Source organism: Lissotriton vulgaris, chromosome 9 (assembly GCF_964263255.1).
Source record: "Lissotriton vulgaris chromosome 9, aLisVul1.2, whole genome shotgun sequence".
In the NCBI taxonomy this organism is placed as follows: domain Eukaryota; kingdom Metazoa; phylum Chordata; class Amphibia; order Caudata; family Salamandridae; genus Lissotriton; species Lissotriton vulgaris.
Window position 1 is genome coordinate 407,766,162 of NC_141697.1, and position 21,536 is coordinate 407,787,697.

Here is a 21,536-nt window from a genome sequence, read left to right on the forward strand (position 1 = left end):
TCGACAGGACAGAATATAGATAACCATAATATCGTTTTTAAGGTAAGTGATTAATATCGACTGTTTAAAATATAGAAAGTTAAAATATCGAAGTATATAATATAGATAGTTAAAAATATCGATTTTTTATTAATATCTAATTTTTTATAGTGTATTTTTATGTTATATTATGTGTGAATAGTGTGTATTTATGTTATAATTAATTTTAATTAATTAATTTTGTTTTTAGAATTATTGCGTAACTTAATTCTGTAGAGGGTTGTGGGTTTATAGGGGAATAGGGTAGGAAGTAATTTAATTATAATACATTAAATATGTACATTTATTTATTGATAGTAATTTTTATTAATTTTTAATTATTTTATATCTGTTAATTAATTACATTTTAATTGGTAATTAATTTTAATTAATTGATTAATTGTTAATTATGTAAATTTTAGTAATTTATTGTCTGTAGCGGGTTGTGGGTTTATGAGGGAATTGGGTGGGAAGTAATTAAATTATAATTAATTAAATATGTAAAATTAATTATTGGTATTTATTTAGAATTAGTATTTATGGGTAATTATAAAAATGTTATTAGGCAATTAGTTTAATTTAATTGATTAATTGTTAATTATGTTAATTTTAATATTTTATTTTCTGTAGCGGGTTGTGGGTTTATAGGGGAATTGGGTGGGAAGTAATTTATTAATAATTAATTAAATAATAACATTTATTTAATTGGAAATAATTGTTAAATAATTTTTAATTAATAAATAATTAATTGTTAATTTTAATTAATTTGTATTAATAGGTGATCAATTGAAATATTTATTGTTAATTAGTAATTGTAATATATGATTATTATATTATATAAAAAATGTAATTATTTTTAAATAATTATTAATAGATATCCATTTTTAAATTTTTAAATAATATATGAAGTATTTACTTTCCCTAATGTTGTATTCTCTGGAGTGGGAATAGTAATTTTAACCCTTACGCCATCCAAAGTTTTCCCTACTGTTGCACCCACTGGAGTGGGAATAGTAATTTTAACCCCTACGCTATCCAACGCTTTTCCTACTGTTGCACTCTTTGGAGTGGGAATAGTAATTTTAACCCCTACGCTATCCAATGCTTACCTTACTGTTGCACTCTTTGGAGTGGGAATAGTAATTTTAACCCCTACGCTATCCAACGCTTTCCCTACTGTTGCACTCTTTGAAGTGGCAATAGTAATTTTAACCCCTAAGCTATCCAACGCTTTCCCTACTGTTGCACCCACTGGAGTGGGAATAGTAATTTTAACCCCAACGCTATCCAACGCTTTCCCTACTGTTGCACCCAATGGAGTGGGAATAGTAATTTTAACCCCTACGCTATCCAACGCTTTACCTACTGTTGCACTCTTTGGAGTGGGAATAGTAATTTTAACACCTACGCTATCCAACACTTTCCCTACTGTTGCACCCACTGGAGTGGGAATAGTAATTTTTACCCCTACGCTATCCAATGCTTTCCCTACTGTTGCACTGTTTGGAGTTGGAATAGTAATTTTTACCCTTACGCTATCCAACGCTTTCCCTACTGTTGCACTCTTTGGAGTGGGAATAGTAATTTTTACCCTTACGCTATCCAACGCTTTCCCTACTGTTGCACCCACTGGAGTGGGAATATTAATTTTTACCCCTACACTATCCAACGCTTTCCCTACTGTTGCACCCACTGGAGTGGGAATAGTAATTTTAACCCCTACGCTATCCAACGCTTTCCCTACGCTTGCACTCTTTGGAGTGGGAATAGTAATTTTTACACTTTTTGTTATTGTACATTAATAATATTGGCTACTATTTAATTACATTTTGTTCCTGTATATATATGTTTTAACAAATATGAATAACATTTTTTAACTTTCATTAATTATTTAATTATTATAAGTTAATGTAAGTATTTTTAAGTATATTTAAGTAATTAAATTTTAATATTAATTTAATTTAACATTGTTTTTAGTAAAGTCGATATTTTTTAAAACTATATTTTAGTAAACAATATTTTTAACTCGATATTTTTGTACTTACCTGTTAGTAGATAGAAACTCGATATTTTGACTGTCGATATTTTGTCAACGATATTCATGATGGTCGAGATTCTGTCCCTCGATATTATGTCAGTGATCCAAGCTACTGCTCACCAGGGAAGTCTGCTGCTGGTATTCAAAGTGCATGTTTCAGTCTGAATGTCATAATTTTTTTAATGAAATAGAAGATGATTTGAGAAGTCACTCAAAATGTGCCCTAATTATTCTTTGTGAAGCACTAATCCTACTTTCTATGGCAAAATGAACCCCCTCATTTTGTTCCTTTTTAAATTAAATGTTTTTAGACTTACCACTTCATTCCAATCAAGATGGCTTCTGGTGTGCCATACTTTTGTCATAAGTAAGACTGTTAGCGCTCTAGTTGTTCTTAAGAACAATCTGGGACATTCTGTCATTGGGCTATACTTGGGCTACATCTGGGTGATATTTGGGCTACATTTGGGCTATTTTGTCTCTGGTGGCCATCTTGGGAGACTGCATGTCAGAATTTTTTAATGAAATAGAAGAGGATTTGAGAAGTCACTCAAAACGTGCCCTAATTTTTTTTTCTGCAGCACTAATCATACTTTCTATGGCAAAATATACCCCCTCATTTTGTTCCTTTTTAAAGTAAATGTTTTAAGAGTTACCACTTTATTCCAATCAAGATGGCTTCAGGTGTGCCATACCTTTGTAATAAGTAGGACTGTTAGCGCTCTAGTTGTTCTTTAAATTGATAAGTAAATTGATACTTGTATAGCGCACTACTCACCCGCAAGGGTCTCAAGGGGCTTGTACGAATACCGCTGTGGAACCCATCCTGGCTTTCCCTTTGAGGCACCCACTCATGGGCACCCCCAAGGTGGAGGCCAGTCATCCTTAGCATTGTGGGGGCCGTTGTGGAGATTAGGCAAGCTATTGCCCAGAGTTGCAGAGTGGGACTCCATGATTGGAATAGGCACTGAGGCGAGAATTATCAGTTCCATGGAATTTTGAGCCCAAGACCAGCCGAGGCGGGGAATTGAACCCTGGTCCCGGGCCAGACCTCTGCATCAGGGTCTGCCGCTCTAACCATTGAGCCACACTTCTCCTTTAGAACACTCTAGGAGGCTGCAGTAGAACATAAAGACATCAACTAACAGTCTCTGTCCTTGTTGGATGTACATGTTTTACTGAGAATGTCAGACTTCAAGGTATTGGCAGGAGGCAGCTCACCTATAGCAAAGCAGGAAAGCACGGGACTCTGCTTGATGCCAGTCTGTGACTTCACGGATGGTTTTGGTGCACTGAAACTGACCCACAACATGGCGGACCTGTACCGTGCAGGTTGAAGCGGTTTTGCGGGGACCTGAGGGGTTCTCAAGTTTCTATAGACTGTTTGAAGTTCGCCCAGCTCTGTATACGCCTAGAAACAACAGAACTTTACTTCGGTTTCCCCACATACTATCAGCCCAGGTTTGAAGCATGCTGAGAGTTGTAGTGTTGGCACTTCTACACTGCAATTGACAATCACATGGTTGGGGGAGGCGTGCACTCATCAATTAGGAGTGCTGCAGAGACCTTCATCAGCTGGGCGCATGAACTTTCAGTTGGGCAGTGGCGTCTGAGGACGGCTAACGCCGAAATGCATAACGCCTTACCTGCTTACTAATAAAGAACCTCTCAACACAGTGCTCGCTTGTGGCTCCTTCCTTCGGCATCACTGGAGGTGGTTTTGGATGTTTATCGTATTGACCAGAGACACGTTAAGGAGCTCACGTTTCAGAAAGCTGGCTGCCTTTTTCTGGTTTCTGCGCAAGCATTCAGATGTGTCACACATTTGCCATAAATTCCGAATGTTAGCACTCTAGTTGCTCATTATATCACTGTAGTAAAGCTACTGCTCACCAGGGAAGTCTGCTGCTGGTATTCAAAGTGCATGTTTCAGTCTGAATGTCAGATTTTTTTAAATGAAATAGAAGATGATTTGAGAAGTCACTCAAAATGTGCCCTAATTATTCTTTCTGAAGCACTAATCCTACTTTCTATGGCAAAATGAACCCCCTCATTTTGTTCCTTTTTAAATTAAATGTTTTTAGACTTACCACTTCATTCCAATCAAGATGGCTTCTGGTGTGCCATACTTTTGTCATAAGTAAGACTGTTAGCGCTCTAGTTGTTCTTTAGAACAATCTGGGACATTCTGTCATTGGGCTATACTTGGGCTACATCTGGGTGATATTTGGGCTACATTTGGGCTCTTTTGTCTCTGGTGGCCATCTTGGGAGACTGCATGTCAGAATTTTTTAATGAAATAGAAGAGGATTTGAGAAGTCACTCAAAACGTGCCCTAATTTTTTTTTCTGCAGCACTAATCATACTTTCTATGGCAAAATATACCCCCTCATTTTGTTCCTTTTTAAATTAAATGTTTTAAGAGTTACCACTTTATTCCAATCAAGATGGCTTCAGGTGTGCCATACCTTTGTAATAAGTAGGACTGTTAGCGCTCTAGTTGTTCTTTAAATTGATAAGTAAATTGATACTTGTATAGCGCACTACTCACCCACAAGGGTCTCAAGGGGCTTGTACGAATACCGCTGTGGAACCCATCCTGGCTTTCCCTTTGAGGCGCCCACTCATGGGCACCCCCAAGGTGGAGGCCAGTCATCCTTAGCATTGTGGGGGCCGTTGTGGAGATTAAGCAAGCTATTGCCCAGAGTTGCAGAGTGGGACTCCATGATTGGAATAGGCACTGAGGCGAGAATTATCAGTTCCATGGAATTTTGAGCCCAAGACCAGCCGAGGCGGGGAATTGAACCCTGGTCCCGGGCCAGACCTCTGCATCAGGGTCTGCCGCTCTAACCATTGAGCCACACTTCTCCTTTAGAACACTCTAGGAGGCTGCAGTAGAACATAAAGACATCAACTAACAGTCTCTGTCCTTGTTGGATGTACATGTTTTACTGAGAATGTCAGACTTCAAGGTATTGGCAGGAGGCAGCTCACCTATAGCAAAGCAGGAAAGCACGGGACTCTGCTTGATGCCAGTCTGTGACTTCACGGATGGTTTTGGTGCACTGAAACTGACCCACAACATGGCGGACCTGTACCGTGCAGGGTGAAGCGGTTTTGTGGGGACCTGAGGGGTTCTCAAGTTTCTATAGACTGTTTGAAGTTCGCCCAGCTCTGTATACGCCTAGAAACAACAGAACTTTACTTCGGTTTCTCCACATACTATCAGCCCAGGTTTGAAGCATGCTGAGAGTTGTAGTGTTAGCAGTTCTACACTGCAATTGACAATCACATGGTTGGGGGAGGCGTGCACTCATCAATTAGGAGTGCTGCAGAGACCTTCATCAGCTGGGCACATGAACTTTCAGTTGGGCAGTGGCGTCTGAGGACGGCTAACGCCGAAATGCATAACGCCTTACCTGCTTACTAATAAAGAACCTCTCAACACAATGCTTGCTTGTGGCTCCTTCCTTCGGCATCACTGGAGGAGGTTTTGGATGTTTATCGTATCGACCAGAGACACGTTAAGGAGCTCACGTTTCAGAAAGCTGGCTGCCTTTTTCTGGTTTCTGCGCAAGCATTCAGATGTGTCACACATTTGCCATAAATTCTGAATGTTAGCACTCTAGTTGCTCATTATATCACTGTAGTAAAGCTACTGCTCACCAGGGAAGTCTGCTGCTGGTATTCAAAGTGCATGTTTCAGTCTGAATGTCAGATTTTTTTTAATGAAATAGAAGATGATTTGAGAAGTCACTCAAAATGTGCCCTAATTATTCTTTCTGTAGCACTAATCATACTTTCTTTGGCAAAATGAAACCCCTCATTTTGTTCCTTTTTAAATTAAATGTTTTTAGACTTACCACTTCATTCCAATCAAGATGGCTTCAGGTGTGCCATACCTTTGTAATAACTATGACTGTTAGCGCTCTAGTTGTTCTTTAAATTGATACTTGTATAGTGCACTACTCACCCGCAAGGGTCTCAAGGCGCTTGTATGAATACCGCTGTGGAACCCATCCTGTCTTTCCCTGTGAGGCGTCCACTCATGGGCACCCCCAAGGTGGAGGCCAAGCATCCTTAGCATTGTGGGGGCCATTGTGGAGATTAAGCAAGCTATTGCCCAGAGTTGCAGAGTGGGGCTCCATGATTGGAATAGGCACAGAGGCGAGAATTATCAGGTCCCTGGAATTTTGAGCCCAAGACCCGCCGAGGCGGGGAATTGAACCCGGGTCCCGGGACAGACCTCTGCATCAGGGTCTGCCGCTCTAACCATTGAGCCACACTTCTCCACTTCTTCTTTAGAACACTCTAGGAGGTTGCAGTAGAACCCAAAGAAATCAACTAACAGTCTCTGTCCTTGTTGGATGTACATGTTTTACTGAGAATGTCAGACTTCAAGGTTTTGGCATGAGGCAGCTCACCTACAGCAAAGCAGGAAAGCACGGGACGCTGCGTGATGGCAGTCTGTCACTTCACGGATGGTTTTGGTGCACTGTTACCGACCCACAACCTGGCGGACCTGTACCCTGCAGGTTGAAGCGGTTTTGCGGGGACCTGAGGGGTTCTCAAGTTTCTATAGACTGTTTGAAGTTCGCCCAGCTCTGCATACGCCTAGAAACACAAGCACTTTACTTCAGTTTCCCCACATACTATCAGCCCAGGTTTGGAGCATGCTGAGAGTTGTAGTGTTAGCAGTTCTACACTGCAACTGACGATCACATGGTTGGGGGAGGCGTGCACTCATCAATTAGGTGTGCTGCAGAGACCTTCATCAGCTGGGTGCACAAACTTTCAGTTGGGCAGTGGCGTCTGAGGAAGGCTAACGCCGAAATGCATAACGCCTTACCTGCTTACTAATAAAGTACCTCTCAACACAGTCCTTGCTTGTGGCTCCTTCCTCCGGCATCACTGGAGGTGGTTTTGGATGTTTATCGTGTCAACCAGAGACACGTTAAGGAGCTCACGTTTCAGAAAGCTGGCTGCCTTCTTCTGGTTTCTGCGCAAGCAGTTTTGTTTCCCGTCAAGGTATTGGGCAGCTTACTGTGGTAGGGGAGGTGCCTTTTACTTGCAGGGTACTTGCGGGGACATTGGCAATCCTTTTAATACTTTTTGTATGTGAATGGCGGTGGCGACCCACTTGGGTTCTACTAAACCACCAGTCCCAGAAAGCTTTGCTTCAGATGTCACACCTGTGTATAATTACTGTGGGTATTTACTGGTGCTTGCAGCTTGCCGTCATGTCACATGGTCTGCCACTGAAGAGGGCGTTGGCCCGAAACGCGTCTGACAGGAAAAGGACTTGGTTCGCTGCTCGGGCCCTTGCCTTGGCATTATTTCCTACCAGTAAGTGCAATCCCACCCAGGGGGAACTCTTTCTTCCATTTGTTAACGGCCAGCCCAGTCGCGGGTTTGCTCTACTGCGGAAAAACTCTGGGTCCACAGCTACCTCATTTGGGCAGCTTACTGTGGTACGGGAGGTGCCTTTTACTTGTGGGGTGCTTGCGGGGACATTGGCAATCCTTTTAATACTTTTTGCATGGGAAAGGCGGCGGCAACCCACTTGGGTTCTGCTAAACCACCAGTCCCAGAAAGCTTTGCTTCAGGTGTTGCACCTGTGTATAATTACTGAGGGTATATACTGGTGCTTGCAGCTTGCCACCATGTCACATGGTCTGCCACTGAAGAGGACGTTGGCCCGAAACGCGTCTGGCAGGAAAAGGACTTTGTTTGCTGCTCGCGCCCTTGCGTTGGCATGATTTCCTACCTGTAAGTGCAATCCCACCCAGGGGCAACTCTTTCTTCCATTTGTTAGCGGCCAGCCCGGTCGCGGGTTTGCACTACCGCAGAAAAACTGCGTGTCCACAGCTAACTCATTTGGGCAGCTTACTTTGGTACTGGAGGTGCCTTTTACTTGCGGGGTGCATGCGGGGACATTGTCAATCCTTTTAATACTTTTTGCATGTGAATGGCGACAGCGACTAACTTGGGTTCTACTAAACCACCAGTCCCAGAAAGCTTTCCTTCAGGTGTTACACCTGTGTATAATTACTGTGGGTATTTACTGGTGCTTGCAGCTTGCCGTCATGTTACATGGTCTGCCACTGAAGAGTGCGTTGGCCCGAAACGCGTCTGACAGGAAAAGGACTTTGTTCGCATCTCGCGCCCTTGCGTTGGCATTATTTCCTACCTGTAAGTGCAATGCCACCCAGGGGTAACTCTTTCTTCCGTTTGTTAGCGGCCATCCCAGTCACGGGTTTGCACTACCGAGGAAACACTGTGGGTCCACAGCGACTTCATTTGGGCAGCTTACTGTGATACCGGCGGTGCCTTTTCCTTGCGGGGTGCTTGCGGGGACATTGTCAATCCTTTTAATACTTTTTGCGTGTGAATGGTGGTGGCGAGTCTGGCGACTCACTTGGGTTCTACTAAACCACCAGTCCCAAAAAGCTTTGCTTCAGGTGTTACACCTGTGTATAATTACTGTGGGTATTTACAGGTGCTTGCAGCTTGCCGTCATATCACATGGTCTGAAACTGAAGAGGGCGTTGACCCGAAACGCGTCAGGCAGGAAAAGGACTTTGTTCGCGGCTAGCGCCCTTGCATTGGCATTATTTCCTACCTGTGAGTGCAATCCCACCCACGGGCAACTCCTTCTTCCATTTGTTAGCGGCCAGCCCGGTCGCGGGTTTGCACTACGGCGAAAAAACTGCGGGTCCACAGCTACCTCATTTGGGCAGCTTACTGTGGTACGGGAGGTGCCTTTTACTTGCGGGGTGCTTGCGGGGACATTGGCAATCCTTTCAATACTTTTTGCATGTGAATGGCGGCTGCGACCCACTTGGGTTCTACTAAACCACCAGTCCCAGAAAGCTTTGCTTCAGGTGTTACACCTGTGTATAATTACTGTGGGTATTTACTGGTGTGTGCAGCTTGCCGTCATGTCACATGGTCTGCCACTGAAGAGGGCGTTGGCCCGAAACGCGTCTGGCAGGAAAAGGACTTTGTTCGCGGCTCGCGCCCTTGCGTTGGCATTATTTCCTACCTGTAAGTGCAATCCCACCCAGAGGCAACTCTTTCTTCCATTTGTTAGCGGCCAGCCCGGTCGTGGGTTTGCACTACCGCGGAAAAACTGCGGGTCCACAGCTACCTCATTTGGGCAGCTTACTGTGGTACGGGAGGTGCCTTTTACTTGCGGGGTGCTTGCGGGGACATTGGCAATCCTTTTAATACTTTTTGCATGTGAATGGCGACGGCGACCCACTTGGGTTCTACTAAACCACCAGTCCCAGAAAGCTTTGCTTCAGGTGTTACAGCTGGGTATAAGTACTGTGTGTCAGGCTCCACGCTGCAGGGTCCGGTTGTAGCACATAGAACTCCACCTCCCGACCTCACAAACACACTGTTGCTTGAAAACACAGTGTGTTCGAGGGATAGGGCGAGGGAAAACAGAACAAGGAGGGGACGGAAGGGGACTGCAGGGAAGGGACAGCTGAAAGACAAGAAAAATGTATGCACAGGTTAAAGACAATCACAACATTATCCTACTCTCATTTCATTCTCGCTAATCAATTCACCAATGTTCACGTTTGTGAATGAAGTGTTCTCCACCTCTTCCCTGTAACCTTGGAAGTCGGATATCAATACCTCTAGTCCCTAAAGGATACAAAGAAGCAGGTTATTCTCATGTAACATAAAGAACCCCTCTAGGTATTCTGTGTACTTTCTGCCACGTACCCCTCCTTGTATTAGATGATATCCTTAAGAAGCTTCCGAAACTAATCACAAATCCCAAGTGTATGTAGAATGAAACAATATGTAAAGTGTACAAAGTTCCTCCAAAGAATAAGTAACAAGTCCCAACATAGACACGGCAAGACGTAGCTTCCTACTACCGTCCTCCGCTCTAATCAATTATAATCCACTGGATTCCAAATGATTGCACAACTCCAAACACGGCAAGGTGTAGAGCCCCACTACCTTCCGCTTTGGCACTTATCTTAATAGCCACTAGTGACTTTCTTCTGAACGGTAGCGTGTAGAAATAATTCCCCACTACGCTCCGCTCTAGTATAGCCCAGTATAGACACCTACACAGCCGTGCAAGTTAGCCAGTCTTGGATCCAATGCAAAAGCTCCTCGAAGAGCATAAACAAAAGAACAACAGAAAGCGCGATTTAATCTCGCGCTCCCCTTAAACATATAGAGTCTTAGAAATAGGTCCCACAAGTTATTTCACTCACAGATGCCGAACTCCAGTCAGATTCGAAAAGCCCAGAAACACTGCTTTCCTTTTCCGCTGCAGAGCCGCCCTGGAATCGCCTCGCTACCCTTGAACATTAGAGTCAGCCAGTCTGAAGCCGGGTCAAGTAAACAAACAAATGCGTGTCTGCATTACACGCTGAGAAACGGCTCCGCTTGGCAATAAACGTTACCCCAGGTAGCTCACAGGAAAACGTTAGTAGATAACATAGACTATGGCACAAAAACGTCTGTAGCACAAAATTACGAGCAGTGAGGAAAGGTTCCGCCCCTCCTTTTATAGTGCCACTCCCACAATCAGGACTTCGGGGTGATGTAGTCCTTAACTGTTAGGTAGGCGCCATGGCAAATCCTGACAGTATGTCCCCGTCCCTAGCGCCTCCTAGGACCGGGCTTAGCAGGATACCTCCTGTAGAAAGAACGCACTGCCCTAGGAGCACGTACATCAGAACTAACCTCCCAGGAATCGTCCTCAGCGGTGTACCCTTTCCATGACACCAAGTACATAAGCACACCCCTGCGCCACTTAGAGTCACGGATGCTCATGACTTCATATTCCATTCCCCCATCACATAACACCGGAGGTGGGGCCGCCCTGCGGGATGTAAGAGCAGGTTTCAGCAGCTGCACATGAAACACAGGGTGTATCCGCAACGAACCCGGCAGCCTCAGTTTGTATGTTACGGAATTCACCTGTTTCACAATGGGATAAGGGCCAATGTACCTGAGGTGACAAACACTGCGCAGCTTAAACTTAACGCACTTGGTTGACAGCCAAACCTTGTCACCCACCTCATACTGACGGCTCTCTACCCTGCGACGATCCTCCCATTTCTTGTACACCTCCTTATGAACCCTCCTCAGCAATAAGACCTTTTCCTTAACAGAAGGCTGATTGTGGAGATCGACAGGAATATCAACAGGCGATGTGATTGCGTCAAATCCGAAATTAGCTATATTGGGATACATCCCTGTGGAACTATGCCACACATTATTGTAGGCCAGCACAGCCCTCACCACACAAGGATCCTTCCCTATAGGAATGATAGCCTGTTTATCTTCCGCTCCCTCCGTGGTTGGCAGTGACTGTCGGGATGAGGCATCAGTCTTCCGGTTTTCCGACCCAGGGCGGAAGGTGACCGCCTCTTTCTTTGCCAATGTAGCCACCATAAACTGACACGCTAACACCGCTACAGGTGAGGATGCATAAGGCGCTAGATGTTCCTGACAATACCCAGACAAAAAATGCACAGTTCGGGTTTTCCAGTCAATAGAAGGGTTGTGGTATGTAAACCACGGCATCCCCAATATGATCTCATATTGAGGAGCATCTATAATGTTCAACGCTATCTTTTCCACATGTCTCCCTTCTGACACTTCTATTGATAACATCACCTCAGCTGTTTTCTCAACTATTAGACCTGATTTTATGGGCTGTCCATCAACTGCCAAAACCTCCTCTGGTTTGTCTCTAGGTACTCTGGGTATAGCCAAACGAGACACCAACCCATTATCAATAAAATTACCTGTAGCTCCTGAGTCTAACATAACCATTACTTGATGAATTTTCTGCTCATACTCTAAGGACATAGTAAGAACCAAGTGTGACTCATTCTCTCCTATCCCAGGTGAAGATAGGGAAGTGAGTTTCCAATCAGGTGTCTCTATCTCTCTGGGTGAAGGCACTAACAAGTTGTCAATCTCCCTAGCTATAGTGGAAACAGCTACTCTCTTATTCTTGTTCCAACTAATGGGATTCTTGGGCTTGGAAGGGCACTCACGTACGTAGTGCCCTTTTTTGCCACAGTACATACAAAGGCCTTGTACTCTTCTGCTTTCTTTCTCATCTTTAGACAGAGGGGGTCTAATAGCTCCTATCTCCATAGGTTCCGAACCATCCTCCGCTGTATCTATAGCTCTAGGAGGGGAACTCGCTATACGGTTTTAGGCCCTGTCCCATATTCTCCTATCTCCACTCCGCTCAGTCAGTCTACCATCCAGCCTTAAAACCAGATTCACCATGTCTACACACGTAGTGGGTTGGGGGTCTATCTGTGCCACCACATCTTTTAGTTCATCCCTTAATCCCTGATAAAACAAAGACATCCTCTTTCCTTCCGGCCACTCTGCTTCAGCCACCAAACGATTGAAAGCCGTTAAATAGGTTATCAAGTCACTTCGGCCTTGGCGCAAATTTAACAACTCTTTATCTGCGCTAAAGTTTGTGGCCCTTCGATCAAACACCTTTTCAAATTCATCCCTGAATGCTGTCCAATTAGACAATATAGCATCATCCCTCTTTATCAGGGGTTCCGCCCAATTGACAGCGTCCCCCACTAAATAGGAAATAGCAAACTCCACCCGTGAGTGGTTAGTGGGAATGAAGCAGGTTTGCACGAGAAATGAAGCATCAACTGAGTCAAGAACACCTGTGTTTTACGCGGATCACCTGCATACCTTTCGGGGGTAGCCAAAGGAATAGGGGGGGGAACAGTGACTTGAATTTGAGACGGACTAGCGGAAAAAGGATTCTTAGACAATTGCTCTACCCTATCCTTGAGTGCCGCTGTTTCAGCCTTGGAAGACGCCAACTCCTGCTGTACTAAAACCAGCGCATGCAACACATCCTCCAGGGTGGCCATATGTACAACAACCGGACCGGGCAGAATGCAATTCGTGGGCTCGTAATTCTGTCAGGCTCCACGCTGCAGGGTCCGGTTGTAGCACATAGAACTCCACCTCCCGACCTCACCAACACACTGTTGCTTGAAAACACAGTGTGTTCGAGGGATAGGGCGAGGGAAAACAGAACAAGGAGGGGACGGAAGGGGACTGCAGGGAAGGGACAGCTGAAAGACAAGAAAAATTTATGCACAGGTTAAAGACAATCACAACATTATCCTACTCTCATTTCATTCTCGCTAATCAATTCACCAATGTTCACCTTTGTGAATGAAGTGTTCTTCACCTCTTCCCTGTAACCTTGGAAGTCGGATATCAATACCTCTAGTCCCTAAGGGATACAAAGAAGCAGGTTATTCTCATGTAACATAAAGAACCCCTCTAGGTATTCTGTGTACTTTCTGCCACGTACCCCTCCTTGTATTAGATGATACCCTTAAGAAGCTTCCGAAACTAATCACTAATCCCAAGTGTATGTAGAATGAAACAATATGTAAAGTGTACAAAGTTCCTCCAAAGAATAAGTAACAAGTTCCAACATAGACACGGCAAGACGTAGCTTCCTACTACCGTCCTCCGCTCTAATCAATTATAATCCACTGGATTCCAAATGATTGCACAACTCCAAACACGGCAAGGTGTAGAGCCCTACTACCTTCCGCTTTGGCACTTATCTTAATAGCCACTAGTGACTTTCTTCTGAACGGTAGCGTGTAGAAATAATTCCCCACTACGCTCCGCTCTAGTATAGCCCAGTATAGACGCCTACACAGCCGTGCAAGTTAGCCAGTCTTGGATCCAATGCAAAAGCTCCTTGAAGAGCATAAACAAAAGAACAACGGAAAGCGCGATTTAATCTCGCGCTCACCTTAAACATACAGAGTCTTAGAAATAGGTCCCACAAGTTATTTCACTCACGGATGCCGAACTCCAGTCAGATTCGAAAAGCCCAGAAACACTGCTTTCCTTTTCCACTGCAGAGCCGCCCTGGAATCGCCTCGCTACCCTTGAACATTAGAGTCAGCCGGCAGCAGTCTGAAGGCGGGTCAAGTAAACAAACAAATGCGTGTCTGCATTACACGCTGAGAAACGGCTCCGCTTGGCAATAAACGTTACCCCAGGTAGCTCACAGGAAAACGTTAGTAGATAACATAGACTATGGCACAAAAACGTCTGTAGCACAAAATTACGAGCAGTGAGGAAAGGTTCCGCCCCTCCTTTTATAGTGCCACTCCCACAATCAGGACTTCTGGGTGATGTAGTCCTTAACTGTTAGGTAGGCGCCATGGCAAATCCTGACACTGTGTGTATTTACTGGTGCTTGCAGCTTGCAGTCATGTCATATGGTCTGCCACTGAAGAGGGCGTTGGCCCGAAACGCGTCTGGCAGGAAAAGGACTTTGTTCGCGGCTCGCGCCCGAGTGTTGGCAATATTTCCTACCTGTAAGTGCAATCCCACCCAGGGGCAACTCTTTCTTCCATTTGTTAGTAGCCAGCCCGGTCGCGGGTTTGCACTACCGCGGAAAAACTGCGGGTCCACAACTACCTCATTTGGGCAGCCTACTGTGGTACGGGAGGTGCCTTTAACTTGCAGGGTGCTTGCGGGGTCATTGGCAATTCTTTTAATACTTTGTACATGTGAATGGCGGCGGTGACCCACTTGGGTTCCACTAAACCACCAGTCCCAGAAAGCTTTGCTTCAGGTATTACACCTGTGTATAATTACTGTGGGTATTTACTGGTGCTTGCAGCTTGCCGTCATGTCACATGGTCTGCCACTGAAGAGGGCGTTGGCCCGAAACGCGTCTGGCAGGAAAAAGGACTTTGTTCTCGGCTCGCGCCCTTGCGTTGGCATTATTTCCTACCTGTAAGTGCAATCCCACCCAGGGGCAACTCTTTCTTCCATTTGTTAGTGGCCAGCCCGGTCAAGGGTTTGCACTACCACAGAAAAACTGTGGGACCACAGCTACCTCATTTGGGCAGCTTACTGTGGTACGGGAGGTGCTTTTCACTTGCGGGGTGCTTGCGGGGACATTGGCAATCCTTTTAAACTTTTTGCATGTTAATAGCGGCGGTGACCCACTTGGGTTCTACTAAACCACCAGTCCCAGAAAGCTTTGCTTCAGGTGTTACACCTGTGTATAATTATTGAGGGTATTTACTAGTGCTTGCAGCTTGCCGTCATGTCACATGGTCTGCCACTGAAGAGGGCGTTGGCCCGAAACGTGTCTGGCAGGAAAAGGACTTTGTTGGTGGCTAGCGCCCTTGTGTTGGCATTATTTACTACCTGTAAGTGCAATCCCACCCAGGGGGAACTCTTTCTTCCATTTGTTAGCGGCCAGCCCGGTCGCGGGTTTGCATTACGGTGGAAAAACTGCGGGTCCACAGCTACCTCATTTGGGCAGCTTACTGTGGTACGGGAGGTGCCTTTTACTTGCAGGGTGCTTGCGGGGACATTGGCAATCCTTTCAATACTTTTTGCATGTGAATGGCGGCGGCGACCCACTTGGGTTCTACTAAACCACCAGTCCCAGAAAGATTTGCTACAGGTGTTACACCTGTGTATAATTACTGTGGGTATTTACTGGTGCGTGCAGCTTGCTGTCATGTCACCTGGTCTGCCACTGAAGAGGGCGTAGGCCCGAAACGCATCTGGCAGGAAAAGGACTTTGTTTGCGGCTCGCGCCCTTGCGTTGTTGTTATTTCCTACCTGTAAGTGCAATCCCACCCAGAGGCAACTCTTTCTTCCATTTGTTAGCGGCCAGCCCGGTCGTGGGTTTGCACTACCGCAGAAAAACTGCGGGTCCACAGCTACCTCATTTGGGCAGCTTACTGTGGTACGGGAGGTGCCTTTTACTTGCGGGGTGCTTGCGGGGACATTGGCAATCCTTTTAATACTTTTTGCATGTGAATGGCGACGGCGACCCACTTGGGTTCTACTAAACCACCAGTCTCAAAAAGCTTTGCTTCAGGTGTTACACCTGTGTATAAATACTGTGTGTATTTACTGGTGCTTGCAGCTTGCAGTCATGTCATATGGTCTGCCACTGAAGAGGGCGTTGGCCCGAAACGTGTCTGGCAGGAAAAGGACTTTGTTCGCGGCTCGCGCCCTAGTGTTGGCAATATTTCCTACCTGTAAGTGCAATCCCACCCAGGGGCAACTCTTTCTTCCATTTGTTAGCAGCCAGGCCGGTCGCGGGTTTGCACTACCACGGAAAAACTGCGGGTCCACAGCTACCTCATTTGGGCAGCCTACTGTGGTACGGGAGGTGCCTTTTACTTGCAGGGTGCTTGCGGGGACATTGGCAATCCTTTTAATACTTTTTACATGTGAATGGCGGCGGTGACCCACTTGGGTTCTACTAAACCACCAGTCCCAGAAAGCTTTGCTTCAGGTGTTACACCTGTGTATAATTACTGTGGGTATTTACTGGTGCTTGCAGCTTGCCGTCATGTCACATGGTCTGCCACTGAAGAGGGCGTTGGCCCGAAACGCGTCTGGCAGGAAAAGGACTTTGTTCGCGGCTCGCGCCCTTGCGTTGGCATTATTTCCTACCTGTAAGTGCAATCCCACCCAGGGGCAACTCTTTCTTCCATTTGTTAGTGGCCAGCCCGGTCAAGGGTTTGCACTACCGCAGAAAAACTGTGGGACCACAGCTACCTCATTTGGGCAGCTTACTGTGGTACGGGAGGTGCTTTTCACTTGCGGGGTGCTTGCGGGGACATTGGCAATCCTTTTAAAACTTTTTGCATGTTAATAGCGGCGGCGACCCACTTGGGTTCTACTAAACCACCAGTCCCAGAAAGCTTTGCTTCAGGTGTTACACCTGTGAATAATTACTGTGTGTATTTACTGGTGCTTGCAGCTTGCAGTCGTGTCATATGGTCTGCCACTGAAGAGGGCGTTGGCCCGAAATGCGTCTGGCAGGAAAAGGACTTTGTTCGCGGCTCGCGCCTTTGCGTTGGCATTATTTCCTACCTGTAAGTTTAATCCCACCCAGGGGCAACTCTTTCTTCCATTTGTTAGCGGCCAGCCCGGTCAAGAGTTTGCACTACCGTGGAAAAACTGCGGGTCCACAGCTACCTCATTTGGGCAGCTTACTGTGGTACGGGAGGTGCTTTTCACTTGCGGGGACATTGCCAATCCTTTTAAAACTTTTTGCATGTTAATAGTGGCGGCGACCAACTTGGGTTCTACTAAACCACCAGTCCCAGAAAGCTTTGCTTCAGGTGTTACACCTGTGTATAATTACTGTGGGTATTTACTGGTGCTTGCATCTTGCCGTCATGTCACATGGTCTGCCACTGAAGAGGGCGTTGGCCCGAAACGCGTCTGGCAGGAAAAGGACTTTGTTAGCGGCTCGCGCCCTTGCGCTGGCATGATTTCCTACCTCTAAGTGCAATCCCACTCAGGGGCAACTCTTTGTTCCATTTGTTAGCGGCCAGCCCGGTCGCTGGTTTGCACTACCGCGGACAAACTGTGGGTCCACAGCTACTTCATTTGGGCTGCTTATTGTGATACCGGAGGTGCCTTTTACTTGCGGGGTGCTTGCGGGGACATTGTCAATCCTTTTAATACTTTTTGCCTGTGAATGGTGGCGGCAACCCACTTGGGTTCTACTAAACCACCAGTCCCAGATAGCTTTGCTTCAGGTGTTACACCTGTGTATAATTACTGTGGGTATTTACTGGTGCTTGCAGCTTGCCGTCATGTCACATGGTCTGCCACTGAAGAGGGTGTTGGCCCGAAACGCGTCTGACAGGAAAAGGACTTTGTTCGCGTCTCGCGCCCTCGCGTTGGCATTATTTCCTACCTGTAAGTGCAATCCCACCCAGGGGTAACTCTTTCTTCCATTTGTTAGCGGCCAGCCCGGTCGCGGGTTTGCACTACGGCGGACAAACTGTGGGTCCACAGCTACTTCATTTGGGCTGCTTACTGTGATACCGGAGGTGCCTTTTACTTGCGGGGTGCTTGCGGGGACATTGTCAATCCTTTTAATACTTTTTGCCTGTGAATGGTGGCGGCAACCCACTTGGGTTCTACTAAACCTCCAGTCCCAGATAGCTTTGCTTCAGGTGTTACACCTGTGTATAATTACTGTGGGTATTTACTGGTGCTTGCAGCTTGCCGTCATGTCACATGGTCTGAAACTGAAGAGGGCGTTGGCCCGAAACGCGTCTGGCAGGAAAAGGACTTTGTTCGCGGCTAGCACCCTGGCATTGGTATTATTTCCTACCTGTAAGTGCAATCCCACCCACGGGCAACTCTTTCTTCCATTTGTTAGCGGCCAGCCCGGTCGTGGGTTTGCACTACAGCGGAAAAACTGCGGGTCCACAGCTACCTCATTTCAGCAGCTTACTGTGGTACGGGAGGTGCCTTTTACTTGCGGGGTGCTTGCGGGGACATTGGCAATCCTTTTAATACTTTTTGCATGTGAAAGGCAGCGGCGACCCACTTGGGTTCTACTAAACCACCAGTCCCAGAAAGCTTTGCTTCAGGTGTTACACCTGTGTATAATTACTGTGGGTATTTACTGGTGCTTGCAGCTTGCCGTCATGTCACATGGTCTGCCACTGAAGAGGGCGTTGGCCCGAAACTCGTCTGGCAGGAAAAGGACTTTGTTTGTGGCTCGCGCCCTTGCGTTGGCATTATTTCCTACCTGTAAGTGCAATCCCACCCAGGGGCAACTCTTCCTCCACATATAAATATATATATATATATATATATATATATATATATATATATATATATATATATATATATATATATATATATATATATATATATATATATAGATATATATACATATATATGTATATATATATATATATATATATATATATATATATATATATATATATATATATATATATATATATATATATATATATATATATATATATATTTCACACAGCCACATTTTAACTGGTATTATGAAATTTGGCAAGACTTGTGCCTTTTGCTGAAATGGTGGTAATCTGATCAGTAGTTCCTGAGAAAATTACGGTTAAAGTCATTTATATATCTATGGACGCGTTGGATCTGCGGATTGTGCGTGGATTGTCTTTGTTCCATAAGTGCACCAGCACGCGCTCAATGCTAATTGGCTGTCAAGCGGTTGTAAACATTCCAAATCAGGAACTGTTGGCAGGCATTCTGTGTCTCGGTAGAAGCGAGGCTGAGGAAGTCAGTGGAATATGTGTGCAAAACATAAAAAGGGGGCAGGGTAGAAATAATTTTACCCTGTAGACCTGCTTATGGGGTCCCAGAAGGACCCCCAGGGCCCAATTTTTTAAACGGCAGGTGTGTGTAGGGTGAGCGGACTCTAACATAAAATAAACAAAATAAAACTGAGTTTTTTTTATAATTAGCTCCTGGGGGTGAAATACCAGGGGCAAAATTATTATATTTTATGGGGGGCCCTTATAATTAGACCTCGGGGGGGGCTAAATACCGGGAGTAAAATTTTTAAATTTTATGGGGTGTCTAGAGGGACCCCAAAGCCCCAGGGATCGTCACCCCCGCTCTAAAAATAAAAAAATGGTGGGGGAGGGGTCTAAGGTCCCCAAAGTTGTGGGGACCACCACTCCCCGGGGCATTATGTATTGTGGGAGGGCCAGCTCCTGCAGAGATTGATTTTCTACATGGGGAGCTGTATGTTAGTGGCTTCCCATGTAGAAAAACAATGCTGGTTCCCAAATGCATAGAAGTTGTGCAGCAAAGGTGCTGGATTTGTGCACCCTGAAGATTTTGAGTCGTGCATGCAGCGCATGCACACCAGGTGGCTGCACTGCCGGGGCTACAAAAAAAATGGTTGGTGGGGCTGCAAGGTCTCCAAAGCCACGGGAACCACCACTCCCCGGGGCTTTATGTATTATGGGAGGACCGGTTCCTGCAGTGTCCCGGGGTGCTCATTCCGCCCTCCCATATCAAGGAAATCTGTTCTCTCTTTCAAAATATAAATGAGATTGATTTTCTACATGGAGAGCTGCATGTCAGTAGCTTTCCATGTGGAAAAGCAATGCTGGCTCCCAAACGCGTAGAAGTTGTGCACCAAAGACGCTGGATTTGTGCACCCTACAGATTATGAGTCGTGCATGCAGCGCATGCACACCAGGGGGCCGCACTGAGCAATGGCGGCTCCCAAACGTATAGAAGTTGTGCACCAAAGGTGCTGGATTTGTGCACTCTACAGATTATGAGTCGTGCATGCGGCACTTGCACACCAGGGGGCCACACTGAGCACTGTGCTGGGTGTGCGACTTTTAATTTTACCATTAAAAAATAGTCCCTATCAGTAATTTCCAATATCCCTGTGGACCCCATCCCCCTGGGTTTATAAAAAAATGTTGGGGACTGTGGGGGGAGCCACAATGCCCCATGGTCCAGTCGGCTCTCCGCGTCCTTTGAGAGCTGGCATTGCTTTTCTACATGGGGAGATGCCAAGTTGTATATTGAAAAGTAATCTGGTTTGTATTTTGAAAATGAGAATAGATTTCACTGCTGTGTCTTTCAAAGGCCAAACTAAGTTTGCGTTGGGAGGGTGGACGGCGTGAGACTCACGCCCTCTCATAACAAACAGCAGTGTCCCGGGGGTAGGCACCCAAGGACACTGCAGGAGCCGGCCCTCAGGCGTGGCAGTCTCCAGGGCCTTCGAGGGCTGTAGGCGAAGGGCCATGCAGTCTGCCTCCCACAATACACTAAATCCCGGGGGTGGTGGTTCCCGGGGATTGAGGGGGGTTGTTGAGGTCCCCACAACTTTAAATTTTGAAGGGGGGGCATTGGAGCCCCCCACAACCATTTTTTTTTATAGCCCTGGGGGGTGGCTCTCAGTCTTGTATAAGAAACAGAAATGTTGATATTTTGAAGTCCATTTTCGGTGTTTTTTTTTGTACTTTGCAGGTGTTGAAGCGACGACAATTTTAACTCTGTTTTTGTAAATATGCCACTAAGTTTTGTAATGTTGACTATCTCGTCTTCCATTTAAATAGGCACAAAGTATTTATTGAAGTTCATTGTGAATCGTGAAGCAACACTGTCTAATTGTGATCGATAAAGAATTGAATGAGTTGTGTACTTGTTTTGCTCGTAATCTGCATAGGGGCAGATTTACAAGTTCATTGCGTTACTATTGCATCACTTTTAAGATGGGAAAAGTGAGGCAAAAGTGATGCAAGGGTGTTGTAAATCTGGTTTGGATGTTGAAAGAGAGAGCAGAGTACATTTGTAGGGTAAGGTCAGGTTAGTGTAGGGGTAACAATTACTAATCTATGTCAAGTGGGGTGCATCTGTAAGTTAAGTTAATGTTAGTGTAGGGTAACAATTAGTATTCTAACTCCAGGGGGGTGCATCTGTACGGAATGTGCTGGACAGTGTATCAGTAAAGTAAAATATTCCAACCCCAAGGTGGTGCATCTGTAGGGTATGTGCTGGGTAGTGTATGAGTAACAATTAGTATTGCAAATCCAGGGGGTTGCATCTGTGGGCTATTTGCTGAATAATGTATGAGTAACAATTACTATGAAAAAGAAAGGAG